This window comes from Fundulus heteroclitus, chromosome 10 (genome assembly GCF_011125445.2).
Source record: "Fundulus heteroclitus isolate FHET01 chromosome 10, MU-UCD_Fhet_4.1, whole genome shotgun sequence".
NCBI lineage: Eukaryota > Metazoa > Chordata > Actinopteri > Cyprinodontiformes > Fundulidae > Fundulus > Fundulus heteroclitus.
The window spans coordinates 14,353,858-14,367,136 of record NC_046370.1 but is presented as its reverse complement, the minus strand read 5'-3'; the positions used below and the strand labels follow the sequence as shown (position 1 = coordinate 14,367,136).

Below are 13,279 nucleotides of genomic sequence, written 5' to 3'. Positions count from 1 at the left end.
GCGTGCATTCACCCCTAAGATTGGGGGTCACATGCAAAGGGCCGGTTGACAGGGTCTTCTTGTGTGCAGGCTCAGCTGAGTGCACTGTGCTGGAAAAGGACCTGGTCCCTGACGAATTCAGTCAAGTGCAGCAGTTAAGTAAAAACAACTGTGGAGAAGTAAGACGGCGAGTTTAGGTGATTTTAGTGAACTTTAGGTGGGCAGGGTGCCTCATGGTGATTACATTTCACCTTGCTTTTCCAAAGTCATCAGCAATCTCAGTTAAACACTAGTCTGTGTTGGAAGTCTGACCATACAAAGTTTTTCCCACTGCACTGCATGGAAGGAAAAAGATTGTTTGTAAAACTTTATGGACATGTATTCCTTATCAAGTGAAATAAAAGTTTATACAGCCTACTAGACTTTGACATTTAGGCTGGGGCTGCCTCATTCCTCCATGTCTTCTTCTCTCAGTAACTGACCTGACACTCATTTAACCCCCTTCATGTTGAAGAAATGTCACTGTCCATTCAAGCCACACACACACACACACACACACACACACACACACATAGGATATTTATGCATAAAGCGCCTGCAGACGTTCCCCACCTACGCGCAGCTGTCTGCCACCTGCTGTTGGGGTAGACATTTTAAATCACTTAGCTTGCATTTAGCACATCTTTAAGTCTGTGGACTTCGTCTCTTAGACAACTCACGCTTGTATTTGTGATACACGGTAACAGATGGATGCACACTCACTGTTTATTTATCCATTATGTTTCCCAATCATGCATTTAAAATAGATTTTCAATAGCAGCTTAGCATTAGGCATTTACAACCCATGGCTATTTATCTGCTTGACCTCTGATTACATTGGTGACATTTTGATCTTTACCATACTGTATTAATTATTAGCCTCATTAGAGTGGTTAGCATTATTAACCGTGTGCATCTTCCATGTAAAGTAGACTTTTAAATGCCAACATGTGTTTATCCAGTTCTATGATAGACAGCCATGAGGTTTCAAAGGATGAAACAGAGCAACCTTTCTTTAATATGTTCAGCTTCCTGTTATTCGCTGAATTCTTACTCCCTGTGGTGAAAAATCGGAATGAACATTTGACATTTCTCTATAGAATTTACAGAATGATACACATGATTCTTTTTTAATACTGGACTCTGCTTTACTTAGAAAAAACCTCTGTGCCAAAGAGGGTTGTCAGTGTATCCTGGTGTCTCTTAGGTTGTTTTTTTTTTAGTTCCCTGATTAGGGGGAAAAAAAAGTTGAATATTTAGCTTTTCACCAGTCTGGCTATATTGGCCATCACCAGTTACCAACTGATTCCTTAGTGCGTTTAGAGGTTTGACGTTTTTTTTATTCTTATGCAATGGTGCAGCAATACAGCCCTCACGAGAAAGACCTTATTCAGGTCATGTTTTATAGATAACACTTTTAGTCTATAATGCATAGAAATAAAACATCGTAAAGTGTTCCTCCAATAAATTCAGTGTTCGTCCAAATCCAGCCCAAGGACTTTTGACTTTCACATTTCACCCCTGAGTAATGCATTCCAGGTTGCTTTCTGGAATTGACAATGGAGCACAAAAAGCTTGTATTGGAGCAGCAGATATTCTACTCAGCATTGAATTTTACATCTTTCTTTTTTTAAGACCACTGTCATACAATCTGTTTATGTAGATTGACCAGAGTGCCACAGAAATAAAAATGAATAAAGACAAAAAACTAATTTATTAATTAGATATATCCGTCCGTCCGTTTTCTTCCGCTTATAATTAGATATATATTTGTCACAAATGTCTTGGCCAGTATGATTTACATATTTCAAAGACTGCACTGCTGATACTGACTTCAGTTTTTAAGAACCATAATTTTTAGGTATATCTCAATCATGAGTTTCTGTTATTATTAAATAATCATAATTTGCCAGTACAGGACCCCAGTCCTATACGTCATTAAAACCAGTACATAACACACAATATTTATTCAGTATATAGAAGCATTGTGATTGTTTCCCTCTTTACTTACTCACTGCAGATGTTTTCAGCCTTTATTTTATTTGGTTTGTGATTATTCTTACCTAATAAAAAAGAAAACTGACATGTTTTCATGTATTCTAGGCTGAGAGTAGGACCCAAGTGTAGACGTGAACTTGGATGAGCATGGTGAAAAGATTAATAATGAAAACAGAAAATGTACAAAACTTGTAATGAGGAGAAGGGAACATAGAGCACAGTTGTGGGAGCTACCAGTAAAGAACAAAGAAAACCAGTGAGCTTATATACAGAGAGAGGAGTGAAAAGTGACAATGGATCGAGTTGTGCCAATCAGGGGGATGTGGAACAGCTGAGGCAGCAGAGCAAACAGTGAGAGTAGGGAAAAAGACTAATTAACACAGAGGAGCAGAGGACTGTTTCACAAAACCAAGATGGCAGATTAAGTGGGGATTTTCCAGATATATGTGTTGAATTAAGCCTTCACTCAGTTTCACAAAGGTAGCACAAAAGTTACCATGGCGATTTATTCTGTGCAGCTAACCTACTCCAGACCAGGCTAACAGCCAGGCTTAGTTAATCCTGGAGCCTTCTCTGTTTCTTCAGTGGTCACGCCAATCAGAAACCGATGTGTTTTGTCAGTGATTCCATTTTCTTATCTGTCTGTTTTGGTATTTGTCATCAGCCAAATGCCACTGATACATATTGGCATTCAGTCAAGTACTTATTTTTTATTATTTTAACTATTTTATTTTATGATGGTAGCCAATACCATAAACTTTATAAATTCCATGTTTGGATTTTCACTGTTCAATTATGTTTTTGAAGACAGTTGGTGTTCTAAATTTGACAGAAAGGTCTTTAATAGACTACTACTAACCTGGCAAACCAGATTAATAATATGTAGCACTCTCCCTTCTGCACATTTTCAATCTGGGTCTGCTCCCATTGAATCCTTTTGGGGAAAGGAGGGACATTCAGCATAACTTTCCAAGCTGATTGGACGAAACGACCGTTTGTATCCACCTACCAAAGGTTGGTTTTAGCCAATAATGGTATCAAATGAAAATGTCTTGAGCAGAAAATGCACATGAGAAACCACAACAATTTATCCTGGTCAAGGCGAGCTTATTTGGACAGTGAGGTTATGGAATTAAAACCTTTTTTACAACCTATCAGATTTTGTGACTGACTCCAGAACAAATGCAGTGCGCTTCTAGTTCACAGACTCATTACACAAACTCTCAGTCCTAAAAGGAAAAACTATACAAACAATAAGGCCCGGTGACTTAACAAATATTTAGTTATTTGACATCTTTTATCATTTTAGATTATATGATTAATATTTTTAAACTCAAACAAATGTTAAATGGCTTGTACCTGTACAGCGCTTTAACTATTCTGACGACCCTAAAGCGCTTTAAGATAATAATATGCTATTAGACCAATAATTTTGTTTTTTAAAATTATGGTACTTTTATTCTTTTTGGAATACGTCTTCCAATTTACTGAGATGTACCTATTGATAAGGGACCAGAGATCAAAAAATAATATCGATTACATGTGAACAAAGAAAATCCAACATAAAAATGGCATATTTTCAGAGCAGCATGTGGTGTAGCAGTGGAACAGGCACCAAATATACAAAGGTGCTTTACATACAAATATGCAAAGTATGCACCGCATTGTGGTGTTGGTCCCTACCTTGGGACCATTGCTGCATGTCTTTTTACTTTATTTACAATATCTGCATAATCCTTATTTGACTATTGTGAATAAAGGACACTTGTACCAGAAAATCTTAAAAAAAACAATTACATTTTCTGTATAATTTATAGTAGAATAGTTAATTCTTGGCACACATCAAACATGCAGACCCCCTTCCCAAGGACTTCCATTCAAGGTAAATTTGAGCTGTAATGTAATATTTGTGTGAAGAAAAACAAATTTCTTCTTACATGATGAATTGTTTAATCCTCTGTTCGTTTTTGCTTTGATATTGTAGTGTAATGCAATTAGTCTTCCCACTGTAAAAGGTCATGTATTATTCATGTTAGAAGGGGTAGTGACGTTGCACCCATGTGTCTCTCTGAGAGAAGTCACTGGCAAAAAACAAAGGGAACACAGAATGAGTGGCAGCTCTGTCGATGACCTAATCCTGGAAAGAAATGTAGTCAAAAATCCAATCCAACATGTTTTAAGACAGATTGAATACTCAGAAGGCTACAACTAAGACATTTGCTGTAATTTGATCAATCTTCTTGTTGTGCTGTTCACTACAGCCCTTCTTGTTCTCAAAGCAGATGTTATAAGCAGTAGTTTGTGTTAACATCAGGCATCAGTGGAGAAATATTCCTTTTTGTATATCTTCTTAGAACTTTTGTTCTTCCTCTTGATTCCTTTAATTTAACAATAACTGTCTTTGAGTCTTCTTTACTTTGGTAAATTGTCTGTACAACAGATGTGCGGAGGCTAGTGTGATTTGGTCACTTATCTCTTGTTTTTAGGTGTCCCACTGACTGGTCACTTGTTAGTCCAGTTAAACTAAAAACATCTATTTACTGTCACCATCAAATCCTTAATATAAAAGAAATCAATGTGAAATAAAAAAATGCAAGGGGATAAATAGAAAAGAGAAATCATAATTTAGGGTAATTGGTATGCTCTTTTTAAAGTTACTTAAAACACAAATTTCTGTTTTATCATTATCCAGATTTTCCTATTGGAATACTCATTTAGGATTTTTTCAATTATTCATTATGTTATTTATTTATTGGTCATTCTTTGGTTCTCACACTTCAGGAGAAAATAGATTCTCTTTTTAAGTATTTTAGATGTGTGTCTATGAATGCATTAGGGTTTGTCATAGTTTACTGATGGCATTGTAATCGGCCATTACAGGATCACTCTCCATTTATCTCACCGTCCCATCTGTGCCATCACTCTCCCTATGGCTTTTATCATACCTCTGATGCGTCTTTGGGGATTATAGATGCCCCCGGGTTCTTTTCACCATAGGTCAGTGTTGCCTCATTATGCCTCATCCTTTGTCTAGCTGGTGCGTGTGTCTTAGAGTGTGTGTGTTTCTCGATCGTTTCCTTTGTTTACCGAGTATTCTGCACACCGGTTAGTTTCACTTTACACACGTACACACATACAAGCACCAAGCACAAGCACTTCCCAGTAACTTTGACTGATAGCATTGTTGTGAAAGGAAACTGAGCTCTGTCACAGTGATTAGCTTACATACTGTTAATGTCCTGCATATAGTATCAGCTTTAAAAAAAGAGCTGTCTTAATAAACAACCTCAAACTCAGGGATTTTTTTTTACATGGATATCATATTTTCCACCTTTACAATGGGCTAGAAGGCAGCAGTTATATTAATAAAAAACTTATAGAAGCACAACTTACCCTTAAAAGTATAGGTCATATAAATTCCATTGAACACAAATGTGATAGGTTGCAGTGATTTCAACAGAGCTTTAAACTGAGTCAGTGTCTCCAAAGCTGTATACTGAAAATCAGTTTGTAGTTGCTTCCAAGTATAGTGAGATGAGAACTGGAATAATTTCTTGCCTACTTCACTTCAAACTTTGGGAGGGAAAAGTTGCAGAACATCCACTGACTTGAGACTGTGGCATCCATTTTTCTTTGTTAAAATGCAAGACATGTAAGTTGGGGTGATGCATAAAATGGTTTCTTAAACAATTAAATGGCAATGACTAAGACGACAGACACACAGGGAAATCTAGTTAACTTTAGTATAGAGTGTAACGTTGTAAGGGGGCCAGAGTTAGTAATCAATCTCAGTGTACCATTGGTACACACTATTGAGCATCTGCAGATAGTGAACAGAATAATTTATATAGAGTACCATGTTAAATTACAGGTAAAAAAATTATTCCATAAATTTTAGCAGTAAAAGAAAAGTTAGACTTGTTATGAAGTAAAATCCCAATAGAAGCTTTAGTTTTGTCAAAATACATTGAATATGTTGCTTAAAAGTCAAGGGGTCCCTTCTGGGGTCTTTCCGCATGAAGCTTGCATGTTGTCCTGTTCATATGTGGCTTCTTTTCAAGTACTCCACCTTCCCCCTACAGTCCAAAAACGTGGGCGTTAACTGAATTGGTCTCTGGAAATTGCCCATTCTGAGTGTGTGCATTGATTCAGTGTATCTCTATATTGCCCTGAGATGGACTGGTAATCTTACCAGGATGTGCCCCACATTTCGCCCATACAATTACCACTGGAGATAGGCAACACCCTCACCTCCCACCTCTAACAACGCTTAAACAGAGGCTGAATAACAAACAAGTTCACTCTATTTACTAACTGGGTGACTTCACAAGATTTTATTTCGGGCTACCAGAATAAAGGGGACTGGATACACTTTTAGACATGTATCTGGTTAAAATCTTTAAAAATCATGTTTCAGTTTGGTTGCACTTTAATTCCTTAACTGGATTAGAAAAGTGTACCAAAGTCAAATAAAGGTCATGCAGGGGTCACATGAGTGTGTCTTTTAGTATAAGATGGCTGCAACAACCTTTTTTGATAACTAAATTTCATTAAATGTCTTATTTTTTTTTATTTTAGTCATCAGTGTGAGGGGAGAACATGGTGGTCTTGTCATGCACTTATTTAATTTTTCTGCATAGATTTGTCCAGTATCTGATGGAAATTGTGGTATTATGCAACGTTTCACCCTCAGGGCAAAGTCTCTACAACAGGATTGTAACGGCAGAGAAACTGGGCCAAGCACTAAGAGAATCAGAGTGTGTTTTACGTAGCTATTTGGATGATTTAGCTACGTCTCTTCGCATTATAAATACACATCCCCCACACACTCTGTAGCGTCTTTGTCCAACCTGCATTGCTGTCTTTTTCTTGTCTCCTCTTTTTCTACTGCCTCACCACCCAGCCTCACTTTAACCGTGAGTTCCACACACAATCCCTCCCCCAAATAATTATGTCACCACCGCCTTTGTGTTCCTCTGTCCCTAATTCTGAGGTTTCCCAAAATACTGGCTTTACATTCTGCTTGGTCTTCCTTCCTGTCTTTCCTGTGTTGTTGCCTCCAGCCTTTTGCATACCCCAACCCCCCCCTGTTTCTAGTGAGACTGCAAAGAGGAAACAAAGAGGAAGAGGACAGTAGAGCCTCTACTCAATCAGAGTTGAGGTAGCAGTTAGTGGTCCCACCTTCCAGTTTAATTTAACCAAAGAGGAAATTTATGCATCTGACTCCTAAATATCTTTTTGAATTCCTTGCTTTTCCTGACTCACATTAGTCCAATGTCTATTTTTGACCTATTTCAGTTCAAATACAAAAATTCAGTGTTAATGAATATATTGATGGATAATAAATAATGATGGATGGATTTAAATATGAATGTGTGGACTGATGAATGAATGGATACAACATTTAGACAACAGGACAGATAATTATATTATAAAATTCTAATGAATACTCTTAATGCATACTTTTTTTTCAGTTATCCTCCTGAGCTGGAACAGGGTGTTTGTTAAAATTCCCCACCATTCCAGACTCGTCAAAATTGTGCAGAAACCTTGTTGGCTCTCTGATCAGTAAAAGATAAATGACTTAATGGAAGTTTGGAGTACTGGTTGGAAGCTATGGTTTGGCTTTGTGTGTAAGTGCTTCTATTTGACCATGTGCAGTCACTGTGTGCATCCTTTCACTGAATGGGCTCTCTATAATTCAGAGGCTATTCTTTTTAGCTCTAGACCACAGAGAAGAAAGAACAGAGTGAACCAATAAAAAAAAAAAAAACGAAAAAGTTTTGTCGTTTTATAACTCTTTTTATAGGTATGAACTAGTCTTGTTTTTTTCTTCTTTTCAAAACCCCCAGTGGATTTATTTTATTATCTAACTGATTGTGAAATGATTTACATATCCAAACCTTATAAGACGAAAAAACATCTCTCTCACAGGCACAGGTTTTTTGCTTTTATTGTTTGCATTACCCTAATTTCTTCTAGTTGGACATCTCAAATTCGAACCGTTTTCTCCTTCAGTTTCCCACTCTTCTTTGCACTGCCTGGTGCAGACAAATCACATGAGCAAGGCAATTTCAGTGAGCCAGTCACATGCTTCCTAATTCAAATAAGCTGTGGTAATTCACCCTTTCATTCATCATTTCTCCTCAATGCGAGGGCATCAACTATTGTGCATGTTTTCACGACAAATACCGGGGGGCACCTTTGGGCTTTCCCCAACTTATTCTCCTTATTCAAATCATCTGAGAGACTCTCCAACCCAACCCCCTCTCCCTGACAATCATATTATCCACACGAGCCCCACATCTTCCTCTCACTTGCTGTGCTCATGTCGCTCACACTTGGGTTATGCTTTCCAATTTCATCATTCAAAACCTTCATCTTTCATCATTCTGAACCCAGACACATGATGAGACGGGGAGCTTCTTTTTCTGTCTTTTTGTCTCACCTTCATACACCATGACATCCATCTGCCAGAGCATAGCAGTTGCCACAGTCACTGTCTAATCGCTTAAACTGGGGCGCCAAATTGGAGCCAGATTATACAGTTTTGTTGTGGGATGCTGGAGCAAATATGAAAACTGTTGAAATATTCTAAACCTTTTATTTTCTAGGGTACACATGTATCACCCACAATGCCATTAGTTGCACTAGAAGTTGATCAGACAAAGGTAACTTCGTTAGCATGTGTAACCTTAGAGCAGCTACCTGAATATGTGTACAACTTTTCATGGACACCGACTCAGACCTTTTTGCTGTGTAAACATCTTGTAATTATGCCACACACACACACACACACACACACACACACACACACACACACACACACCTTCAGAAATTAGGATAGGATTTCCATGTGAGTAATACCTTGACTGATCTTTGCCCGCGTTATTGCTAGCTAGCAAATACAGCTCGCACACAGCTTCCTTGTTATTCAGAATTTCATAACATGGCATCCCTTAACTCTGTTCAACTTCAACTCAAGCTACAATATGCCAATCGTGTTGCCAGTCAGAGTTAAACATTTAAAGGACGTTTCTCTGTGGCTTAGCGTTCTGTGACTCTGGCTCAATGGCAAGAGTAGTTGACTTACAATCTGCAAGACATTTGCAAATCTGGTCCGAGGGCCCGATGGCGCCAAGGTATAGCAGCCTGGCTTCTGTCACTCTTCCACAGGGCAGCTATGACTATAATGTAGCTCACCACCATCAGGGTGTGAATGGGTGAATGACTGAATGTAGTGTAAAGAGCTTTGGTGTCGTTGGACTTGATAAAGTTCTATACAAGTACAGGCCATTTGCCTTCTGAAAGTTGTGGGTTCAGTTTGAGCTTCTTCCTGCCTCATTGTCAATGTACCCCCAGGTAAGGCACTCAACCCCCAGTTGCTGATATATCTACATGACATTTAGACAGTGTGTCTTATGGTTTGGAGTTACAGTCCTAAAACCTCCTGATTTTAACAATAGCACCTCCTATTGCAGCCCATTGTCTCTGCTAAAATAAACAACATAAAAGCAAATTAAGGGCAAAGCATCTATCAGTTATTTATGAAAGACGTAGCATTCCCAAAACTTTGTTTGGATCAATTCTCTGTCTTTCCAAGTTTGCAGATTTTAACCTCAACACACCCTTAAATTACATTTTTATATAGAAGGAAGGTGGAAAAGATTAAAAATAATGTTAAATTTTTGTCAAAGTCCACTAAATGCAAAAGCTGTACTTGACAGAATGGTTGAGATTATATAAATCGGTGCTGGTTTCAGTGTTATGGGCGATTCTTTCTGGTTGCGCTTTACCTGCCACTTTGAAGAATCAGAAATAATCCAACAGACTCTTTTTATTCCTGCATTCTAATCGCAGCACTTGGGATGCAGGCGACATGACATCACAGACAAAGAGCAGATGGCTCAGCATCACAAGGATTTCAGACAAGCTAAAAAGGAAGAGGAAGCGTAAAAAAAAATAAGAAAAAAGCTTGAGCCTGAAGAAGCCCATCTGCTCACAGATGGATGGTGAATTCATTTGAGACTGTTATAGTCTTGTTACTATTTTGGTCGCTACACTCTGTGTTTCGCAGAAGGTGGGATGAGGGTTAATAGAGAGATGAGGAGAGAATTGTATGCAAGAGGAGGTTTCTGTTTTCCAACTGGTGACAGACTCCCAGAATGCATGAGGCTTTGTTACCAGTGCTGCCACTGACACAATCATCTGCTTTGATGTGTTTTACTCCTAAATAATCATTAGTAACTCCGCAGAGAGAGCTTTTTTTTTTGGCATCCCAGAGTACTAGTTTGATAAGTAGCAATAACTTATTTTGCAAAAATGTTCAATAGAACAGTGTTTTTTATTTTGCTTTAAATTTGAACTCAAACTGAATGCAGCTCTCCCTGATGGCACTGCTTGCAGAACAGAAGGAGAGATGTAAACTGAGATTTCTTTATGAAGACAAAATGTTGTGACATCCACAATTGAAGGTAAGAGCTAGATGACAGCTATGCATGTGTGTGTTTGTGTGTGTGCGCGCGTGCGTGTGTCTATGTGGCTGAGATTCAGGCTTTACACCAGCATACTCGTGATTATCAGGACCGGTTACTGATCGTATGCTTCTCTCTTTGTGTAAAACTTCAAATGAACCCAAGATCTTTACCCTAATCATCCAAAGTGATATATTATGCTAAATTATTTCTGCGCCCCATTTGTGTTGTCACCATGTGGGAGCCTGCTGCAGGCAGGGAGTTTGATCAGCTCAAATGAGAGGAACAAACCTCTAGATTAATGCGTTTTGTCACTTCTAACATCTCTCCCTGAAATACAGCTGAAGCAAAAGCATATATGTTGTCTTTGATTTATAAGGGTAATCGTTTTGTCAGCTGACATGCTTGATCATGATCTGGATTCTGGAGAAATTTAAATAAACATTTGAGGAATTTAACGAAACATTCTGAGGAAAAGGATTTGTATCGATAAATATATTTCCATGTTATTTATTACTTTAATACCTTCCTTTTAAGACTGGGTTCATTTGGCCTATGGCTGTTGTTTGGGGCAGTTTGTAACAAGTAAAAAATGGACAAATGGCCATTTTTCAGTTGGCATGAATACTGGTGATGAGTCTAAAAGCAAACAATTCCACATTAAGAGATTTGTGGAATGAATCATGTAACTTTGATCCATCTGAATGGCTCCCCTCTTTACAACCTGGAATCCAAAGTTTAAAGCAGTATGAAAAGTAATCTTGCTGGATAAGCTGGCTTAACTCTACATCGTGTTACACAGAGGCAAAACAAGTGTAAGCTTGCTGCTATTTTCACAATTAGACAGTGAACTAACCAAAAAGTCAGAGTGAATTAAAACAGTTCTGCAACTAAATTTCAGCCAAATGATTTAGGCTTGATGAATCTGATTGGGATCCTTCTTTGATCTTCTGGGTCTCTCAGTCCATCCAGTTGTCTTCTTCTTTTCTCTCTTCTGCTCTGTCTTCTCTAAACCCCAGTCGGTTGAGGCAGATGTCCGTTCACACTGAGTCTAGTTCTGCAGGAGGTTTTCCTTCCTGTTAAAGGGGAGTTTTCCTCTCCACTGTCACTTCACGTATGCTCAGTATGAGGGATTGCTGCAAAGCCATGGACAATGCAGACGACTGTCCGCTGTGGCTCTACGCTCTTTTAGAAGGAGTGAATGCTGCTTGTTAAGACTCTGCCAGGTTTTCTTAGATAGAAAACTTTTTGACCAATCTGTCTGGATGATTTGATTGAATTTGACTTTATAAAGTGCCTTGAGATGACGTGTTGTGAATTGGCGCTATATAAACAAAACTGAATTGAATTGAAATGAAATTGAATTCAGTCTGATACTTCATCAACCATCACAGAGAAAAGGTGCAGGGCTTTTAGTCATTAGATAAGGATTTATCAAATTAGATTCTATTTTTCATACTCTATCGTCTACAGTTTAAGAGGAAATTTAGCACCAAAACAAAGACTGCCTAAAGAAGAGACAGACAACACTGCATTCATTACAAAAGCTTGATGAGTTCTCAACTAGTAGAAAAAGATCTATAGTTTAAAGAGATGTGTTGTATGTGCTTTTACAGTTATCAAAAATAAACAGGTCATCATAGCAGTCTCTTGGACATATAAACAAGCAACAATCCAGTGATCATCTGCTGGGTAAAACATTGTTTCAGCGCAATCAATGTCACATTGAAAGCCATCTTTACAGTAGTCGTGGTCAGAAGGAAAAATAGAGTAGAAGAGAAATAGGCTTTATTGTCTCTCAGTGGGAAAATTTAAATGTAGCACTAGCAAAGTGAAAGGCAAATGGAAGCGTTCAGATACACATACAGGAGAAGAATATACTGTACAATTAGGGCAAATTTACAACATAAGAAACAAATCCTGCACAGTTATCAAAAAAAGCATACTCAGATTAAGCAAATTTGATTAAGGTAATAAAAATGTGCATGCATATTATGCATAAAAAAACAGCAACCGACAATGTAGAAGAATGGAAAACAGTTCAAAAACAGCAAATATCTAAACACCTATTGAGTTTGTTTGGAGCAGTGATGGTTCTAAAGTCTAACAGCTGCCGGGAGGAAGGATCTGCGACAATGCTCCTTTGTACATTTAAGATGCAGCAGTCTGTCACTGAAGGGGCTCTTCAGCTCTGCAACAGCTCCACTCACGGGGGTGGGTGACACTTTTCAACAGTGCTGGTATTTTATCTGGAGTCCTTCTGTGTCCCACCACCTGCACGGGTCCAGAGGGCAACCCAGGACAGAGCTGGCCATCTTAATGAGCTTATCCAACCGCTTTCTCTCAGCTGTAGGTAAGCTGCTGCTCCAGCATATAACACTATAGAAGATGGCTGATGCCAGTACAGAGTCAAAAGCGGTCTTTAACAGCGCCCCCTGCAGTCCAAAAGACCTCAGTCTCTTTGGTAGCTGGAGTCTGCTCTGACCCTTCCTGTAAAGAGCATCAGTGTTGTGACTCCAGTCCTGAATTATAAGAGTCCACTATCTCAATGTCAGTTCCCTGGATGTTTACTAGTGTCAGTGTGAGTGGTCTGCACCTGCTGTATTGAGCAGGAGATGGTCCCGCTGGCACCAGTCCAAAAGGCCTTGTGTCCCACTGTCTTTACACTAAGTCGTTTACCAAGAAAACAAAAAAGGTAGAACACATTCTTTCTTCCACTGTTTTGCACTTTCTTCTGTATTGCAAAAGATTTCTGCAAATAAAATGCAGGTGTATACACACTGCGCTCC

General features: G+C 38.6%; 1 protein-coding gene across 4 annotated transcripts in view; it reads left to right on the top strand.

Moving 5' to 3' along the window:
- Nucleotides 1–13,279, top strand: part of ttyh2 (tweety family member 2) — an 87,844-nt gene that overhangs the window by 12,727 nt on the left and 61,838 nt on the right. The window lies entirely within an intron of this gene.